At 51.6% G+C, this 7799-nt stretch overlaps 1 long non-coding RNA gene across 1 annotated transcript; it reads right to left on the reverse strand.

Moving 5' to 3' along the window:
- Window positions 1–587: 587 nt before the first annotated feature.
- On the reverse strand, window positions 588–5465 carry LOC140383486 (uncharacterized). Its single transcript, XR_011932483.1, has 3 exons — window positions 5155–5465; window positions 2147–2272; window positions 588–609 (listed from the first exon to the last, which is right to left on the reverse strand). It is a non-coding gene; the product is annotated as an uncharacterized lncRNA (long non-coding RNA).
- Window positions 5466–7799: the final 2334 nt, after the last annotated feature.

Consider the following 7799-nt stretch of genomic DNA (forward strand, 5'->3'; position numbering starts at 1 on the left):
AATGATGCACTAGAACTTCTAAAGTCTGGTTTTCGCCCGCGAGCGCTCTGGCTGTCGTAAAGAAGTTTGAAACATGCTTTGCTAGCTTTGTTGTTAGCTTAGCATGTGGGCTCAACATATAAGTCGGCATCAGTGGTCCTGTAGGCGGGACAGGAACCAATCACAGAGCGGCACTGTGACCGAACCAAAACAGCGTGCTTTGGCCTATTTTAAAGAGGGATAGAGACTTTTTTCTGTTTCTGGCGCTTCAACCAATCAACGTGAAGTGTTTTTTTTAACATCCCGAGAGCTTTCAGTGAGACCCCAAACTCAAGTGAAGAACTCGATTCAGAATGAGACGCATATCAATGTGGCGTGAGTCAGGTCAGCCTACCATCTCCTTCTTCCCAGGAGCCCTGCTGCCGGCCCTCCTCCTCCATCTCTTCTTCCTCGTCGATGCTCTCGATCTTGGCCAGGCTGTCTTCATCCTCATCTTCCACATACTCACCCATCCACACGGGCTCCTTCTGACCCAGCTTCAGGTGCATGGGGCTGGGGATGCTGTGGCCGGACACTGGGCCCATGAGGTGGTCAGCAGGAATCCCACCAGGTGGTCAGCAGGAATCCCACCTGAATGAAGAAGGATTTGACATTTTTTAATATAAGATATATTACAAACAATAGAAATTTTCTTTAAATTCCTAAACTTAAAATCCTAAGCATAAGTTGTCAATTTATATATATATATATATATATATATATATATATATATATATATTTTTTTTTTTTTTTTTTAAATACTGTTTTGGAGGTTTGTTGAATGCCATTCCAATTGTACTGTCATTTATATTGACTATGTGGCAAAATCAGAGAAAAATATCATTTTCATAATAATTTGAAACGTAGTGTATATGAAAACATTACATGATGAAAAACATTTTTTCCCACATTTATTTAAGTTTTTTTCTTATTCACCTGCAGTGCCAGGCCTAAAGGCCCGTTCACACCGCAGCGTCCAATTCGCGCCCAACGCAGGATTTCGACGCCTGTACATTTGAAGTCAGATGACCCGGACGCCCGTCCCGGACGCCCGTCCCGGACGGGAGTCCCGTCCGCTCGTCCGCTCGTCCCGGACGCCCCCGGACGCTCGTCCCGGACGCTCGTCCCGGACGCTCGTCCCGGACGCTCGTCCCGGACGCTCGTCCCGGACGCTCGTCCCGGACGCTCGTCCCGGACGCTCGTCCCGGACGCACCGGACGCTCGTCCCGGACGCACCGGACGCTCGTCCCGGACGCACCGGTCGCTCGTCCTGGACGCGCCGGACGCTCGTCCTGGACGCGCCGGACGCTCGTCCTTGACGCGCCGGACGCCCGCGTCCGGGACGAGCGTCCGGGACGTCTCCCGGACGCCCGTCCCGGACGCCCGTCTCCCGGACGCCCGTCTCCCGGACGCCCGTCCCGGACGCCCGTCTCCCGGACGCCCGTCTCCCGGACGCCCGTCCCGGACGCCCGTCCCGGACGCCCGTCTCCCGGACGCCCGTCCCGGACGCCCGTCTCCCGGACGCCCGTCCCGGACGCCCGTCCCGGACGCCCGTCCCGGACGCTCGTCCCGGACGCCCGTCCCGGACGCCCGTCCCGGACGCCCGTCCCGGACGCTCGTCCCGGACGCCCGTCCCGGACGCTCGTCCCGGACGCCCCCGGACGCTCGTCCCGGACGCCCGTCCCGGACGCTCGTCCCGGACGCCCGTCCCGGACGCTCGTCCCGGACGCCCGTCCCGGACGCCCGTCCCGGACGCCCCCGGACGCCCGTCCCGGACGCCCCCGGACGCCCGTCCCGGACGCCCCCGGACGCTCGTCCCGGACGCCCCCGGACGCTCGTCCCGGACGCCCCCGGACGCTCGTCCCGGACGCGCCGGACGCTCGTCCCGGACGCGCCGGACGCTCGTCCCGGACGCGCCGGACGCTCGTCCCGGACGCGCCGGACGCTCGTCCCGGACGCACCGGACGCTCGTCCTGGACGCACCGGACGCTCGTCCTTGACGCACCGGACGCCCGCCCCGGACAGCACAGCATAATAGTATGTGTAAAACGGTGGATGGAGTTCTTGGCATGACACTAGCACAGACAAACTGAAGAGTGAAGCCACAGCAGTGGCAATGAGTGCATACCTCCCCCTGTGTCGTCCTGGCCCACCGCCGTCAGCCCCAGGTCTCCCTGCCAGCGGTTCTGGGCAAGGCTCCCCCCAGTGTCGCGCATGATCCACGGCCAACTCACGATCTGCGCCAGCCTGGCACCTTCCGGAGAAAACATGGAGCTGTTTAACCGAGTCGGCATGAAGGGGACTGCAAGGGTCTTTTCTCTCAATTGTACCATAGACACATGTTAAAGGACATTCAGGCTTTAGGGTGTTTTCAGCCGGCATTCATCTTGAAGTTGTGGCAGCTAATGCAGCTAAAGGCTTAATGGCTATTGGCCGATATTTTGGCGCTCATTGGCCTGGACTTCATACAGAAAGCAGAAGGAACTGACCAACAGATTCTCTTTTTGCCTTGATAAGGATGAAATCAGCTCTAATGCCACTCGTGCAGAGGCCAGTCCTGCCCACCACCTCACTGACTGTGGGGTCTTTCTGCGCTACTCTGGAGCAATGACCTAACAGAGTGACCCAAGTGCAATAACAGTGTGACCTATGTGCAATAACAACAGTGTGACCTAAGTGCAATAACAACAGTGTGACCTAAGTGCAATAACAACAGTGTGACCTAAGTGCAATAACAACAATGCGACCTAAGTCCAATAACAACAGTGTGACCTAAGTGCAATAACAACAGTGTGACCTAAGTGCAATAACAACAGTGTGACCTAAGTGCAATAACAACAGTGTGACCTAAGTGCAATAACAACAGTGTGACCTAAGTGCAATAACAACAGTGTGACCTAAGTGCAATAACAACAGTGTGACCTAAGTGCAATAACAACAGTGTGACCTAAGTGCAATAACAACAGTGTGACCTAAGTGCAATAACAACAATGCGACCTAAGTGCAATAACAACAGTGTGACCTAAGTGCAATAACAACAGTGTGACCTAAGTGCAATAACAACAGTGTGACCTAAGTGCAATAACAACAGTGTGACCTAAGTGCAATAACAACAGTGTGACCTAAGTGCAATAACAACAGTGTGACCTAAGTGCAATAACAACAGTGTGACCTAAGTGCAATAACAACAGTGTGACCTAAGTGCAATAACAACAGTGTGACCTAAGTGCAATAACAACAATGCGACCTAAGTGCAATAACAACAGTGTGACCTAAGTGCAATAACAACAGTGTGACCTAAGTGCAATAACAACAGTGTGACCTAAGTGCAATAACAACAGTGTGACCTAAGTGCAATAACAACAGTGTGACCTAAGTGCAATAACAACAGTGTGACCTAAGTGCAATAACAACAGAGTGACCTAAGCCTAAGTGCAATAACAACAATGTGACCTAAGTGCAATAACAGTGAGATGTGAGTTATAATATGGCTCTGTGCAGTGGTAAACTAAGATCAGCCAAATAAGAAATACATAAACAGATCCCCAAAAGTGTCCCCTTTGGTCTTTAGTTGTTAACAGTGCTCGTCTTAGATCTTTGTGTGGTTGTATCGATCCTCTGATGCTGGGATAAAGGTGGAGATGAGCAGACCGTTTACCTCTACAAACTTAATGCATTCAAGATCGTCAGATTATTTAGACTAGTGAAATATGTGCGGCGTGGACAACAGTGCGGCGTGGACAACAGTGCGGCGTGGACAACAGTGCGGCGTGGACAACAGTGCGGCGTGGACAACAGTGCGGCGTGGACAACAGTGCGGCGTGGACAACAGTGCGGCGTGGACAACAACAGTGCGGCAAGGACAACAACAGTGCGGCGTGGACAACAGTGCGGCAAGGACAACAACAGTGCGGCGTGGACAACAGTGCGGCGAGGACAACAACAGTGCGGCGTGGACAACAGTGCGGCGTGGACAACAGTGCGGCGTGGACAACAGTGCGGCGAGGACAACAGTGCGGCGAGGACAACAACAGTGCGGCGTGGACAACAGTGCGGCGTGGACAACAGTGCGGCGAGGACAACAGTGCGGCGAGGACAACAGTGCGGCGAGGACAACAGTGCGGCGAGGACAACAGTGCGGCGTGGACAACAGTGCGGCGTGGACAACAGTGCGGCGTGGACAACAGTGCGGCGTGGACAACAACAGTGCGGCGTGGACAACAGTGCGGCGTGGACAACAGTGCGGCGTGGACAACAACAGTGCGGCGTGGACAACAGTGCGGCGTGGACAACAGTGCGGCGTGGACAACAACAGTGCGGCGTGGACAACAGTGCGGCGTGGACAACAGTGCGGCGTGGACAACAACAGTGCGGCGTGGACAACAACAGTGCGGCGTGGACAACAACAGTGCGGCGGCGTGGACAACAGTGTGACAACAGTGTGTCTCGTGTGTCTCCAGCGCCTCAGCATGTCCTCCACATGTGCGCTGCTTTGGCTTCTACACTGATAGTTGCATGTGGACATAGAGGGTCTGGACACCGTGGTCTGGACAGTCTAACCCAGTGTCTCTGTGTCAGCCTCAGATGTGAGACGTGTCCTCTGCAGACTATTCAATAACAGTCATTCAGAGACAAATCTATTCATGTTTTTGTCATCTTTTGGGTTAGAAGTCATTTACTACATTTACTATTACTACATTATTCATGGTTAAGTCTCATTTTAGCCCAAATCCAGGCAAAGCCCGGGTTTAGATCTGGTGGTGACAGGATGTTGGAGCGAGAAGTTTGAGAAACACTTTCAATGTCAAACTGTTACATTCTTTCCAGTGAGAAGTGCTTGATCCCATTTGGGGGCAGATTATGACAACACGTCCATAGCAACTGAAAATGTAGTCACGCTAGTTGTTGACACAGACTCCATCGTAGGTGCTTTATTCTTCATTGTGTTGAGAGGTTTTCAGTCATAAAAAGCCGTCGCTATTTGAGCAAAAACAAACCCCAGCCTCCGACACCCTGTGGCCAGTGTTAGCCGTGTTGTGGTTAGCCTTAGCGCGCAGACACACACTCACACACACACCACACTCACGCACATACGGAGCCGCGAGTGTGTGCACGTTTCCCGCAGCGTCCTGTTACCGTTTTCCCCGCGGATTTAAGCGATCGCGAGCCCCTGGAGCGTCTCCTGGCCTTCCCGAACACCGCTGCTGTGGAACTACAACAATGCTAGCCGATGCTACACAGTCTCATTCAATGTCTCCTGCTGCAGCCAGATGTTGCTCCTTGTTTCGGACGTTCTTCCGGGATGGGATCGCGGGAAACGCAGAGCCGCCTCGTGCGCATAGAAGGCTCGTGTGATGGAAAGAGGCTGCTGAAAAACGACAAATGTGAAATGTGTTTGTTTGCTGTAGGCGACAACCGCAATTTCTTCTAATTATTTTCGCTGTCACCAAAAAGCGCTGCGCGCCGTCGCATCCGGATTGCGTAGCGACGTTTCGCTTCTTCTCTGCGACTGGAGAGCGCGAGAGCGTCAGGGCGCCACCTGCAGGCGTGTGGGTGTAATGGCTCATTTAGAAATACAGGTTTGCTGGGATCTTCCATGGATCTGTTGTAATATCTTCATTGGGGGTTTTGTCATGGTTTTTGTGTCAGACGCGTTATTGTTTATTGCAGTTTAGGTCATGTAAGAATGTAATTTGTGTATTCGCCAGCAGAGAGCGCTCTAACGGCCCAAAGCCATATCAGCAGGTAATGAGGGCCCCTGATCGTCACGCAAATCAAATACATCGGACTACTTAATCATTATTTTGGAACATTTTTAAAGGCATTTGAATCATAAAAAAGTTTTAGAAGTTTAAGCTGTTTCCAAAGGGTAAATTAAGTTGATAAAAGTGTTTCATTTTTCGTGTGAATGTGCGAGCTTCAAATGTGCTGTTGGCGTGTACAAAATAGTGCATTTGATGAATGAACATTGTATTCTTGTTATATTTGTCACAAGTTATGGTACTTGATATTGAGGCAGTTCTTTGTGTTTTACTAGGCCAATAAATGAGGTCTGTTAAGCCTCCACCATCACCAAGACTCGGGTCCTCACCAGCACAGGGTTAATGTTACAATCAGGTTACAGGGTACTCTACCACTCTGACTAATCAGAAAAAAGCCGATTGATTATTAGCCTACAATGAATTACTTAATATCTCAGTATCACTTTTTAGCCAAAAATAGATTACAGTGAAAAGCATGTTTGTTTGTTTGTTTGTTTGTTTGTGTAATGTAATAATGTAGAAAAGCCTGTGTGATCCTCACTGTGAGCGAGCTTGCATCTCCACAGACCTGACAAGGAACTTGCTTTGGCATTAAAGTGCAACATACAACAACTAGATAATTTTCCATGGCTGAAGCGATTGCTAGTGTCTGCGTTCTTGTGTAACGGTGAATCTTTGCTGTGGCCTTCAGGGAGCTTGCTCGGTGAAACTGCTGGGCTATTTGACTGTGTGTATTAAGTACTAATTTGTTGAAGTGTGAAGTTGTATAAAGTAGTTTAATTGTGTAAAGAAGTGTAATTGTGCAAAATTTGTGGAAAAAGTACTTTTGTGTGTAAAAGTACTGCATGTGTGTAAGAGTACACCATTTGTGTAAGAGTACTACATGTGTGTAAGAGTACACACACATGTAGTACTCTTACACGCCTTTACAATTTTTGAAACAGACACAAACACGTTTTCACCAACAGTGTTTTATTTTCTGCTTTTTGACATGCAAAGAACACTCGCAGCTCCTGGACTTAACATACATGTTCAGCAGATCTTTCCCTCTTGTATGACATTCTTTGGAGAAGTTTCTGGGACAGTAAGTGAAACAGAATAATGACAGACTCAATGTCCCCAACCTCCCCCGGGACATGGGAGAAGCTCTCCCGGAGGTGCGGGTTGAATACCCTACTGACAGAGGGCTCCGCAAGACGTTCCCAACAGTCTGTCCGGCTTCCTCCTCCGCCAGCGGATCCAACTCACCACCAGGTGGTGCTCTACAGCTCCGCCCCTCTCTTCACCCAAGTGTCCAAGACATGCGGCCGGAGGTCAGATGACACGACAACAAAGTCGATCATTGACCTCTGGCCTAGGGTGTCCTGGTGCCATGTGCACTGATGGACACCCTTGGGCTTGAACATGGTGTTCGTTATGGACAATCCGTGGCTAGCACAGAAGTCCTATAACTGAACACCGCTCGGGTTCAGATCGGGGAAGCCGTTCTTCCCGATCACCCCTCTCCAGGTGTCACTGTCATTGCCCACGTGGGCGTTGAAGTCCCCCAGTAGAACAACGGAGTCCCCGGTCGGTGCACTGTCCAGTACTCCTCCCAAGGACTCCAAGAAGGCCGGGTACTCTGCACTGCTGTTCGGCCCGTAGGCCGCCACAACAGTGAGAGACCTGTCCCCCGCCCAAATGCGGAGGGACGCGACCCTCTCGTTCACTGGGGTGAACTCCAACACGTGGCGGCTGAGCTGAGGGGCTATCAGCAAGCCCACACCAGCCCGCCGCCTCTCCCCGCGGGCAACACCAGAGAAGTGGAGCGTCCAGCCCCTCTCGAGGAGATAGTTCCAGAGCTCTAACTCTGTAGTTTTTCCTGGTTGAGAAGGAGGGTCTAAGGACAGGAGACCCTGGGACCTCGTCCCTCGTCCCTATGGACATTGTTTAATCCGTTTTTCACCGTCGCCCTCCGAGACAACCGCTGTTGTGATTTTAGGCGTTACAAAAAGTTTAGTTTAGTCTTTATTGTCAGGA

The sequence above is a fragment of the Eucyclogobius newberryi genome, unplaced genomic scaffold, assembly GCF_026437365.1.
Source record: "Eucyclogobius newberryi isolate DKJ021-1_F unplaced genomic scaffold, fEucNew1.0.hap1 SCAF_51, whole genome shotgun sequence".
Lineage (NCBI taxonomy): Eukaryota > Metazoa > Chordata > Actinopteri > Gobiiformes > Gobiidae > Eucyclogobius > Eucyclogobius newberryi.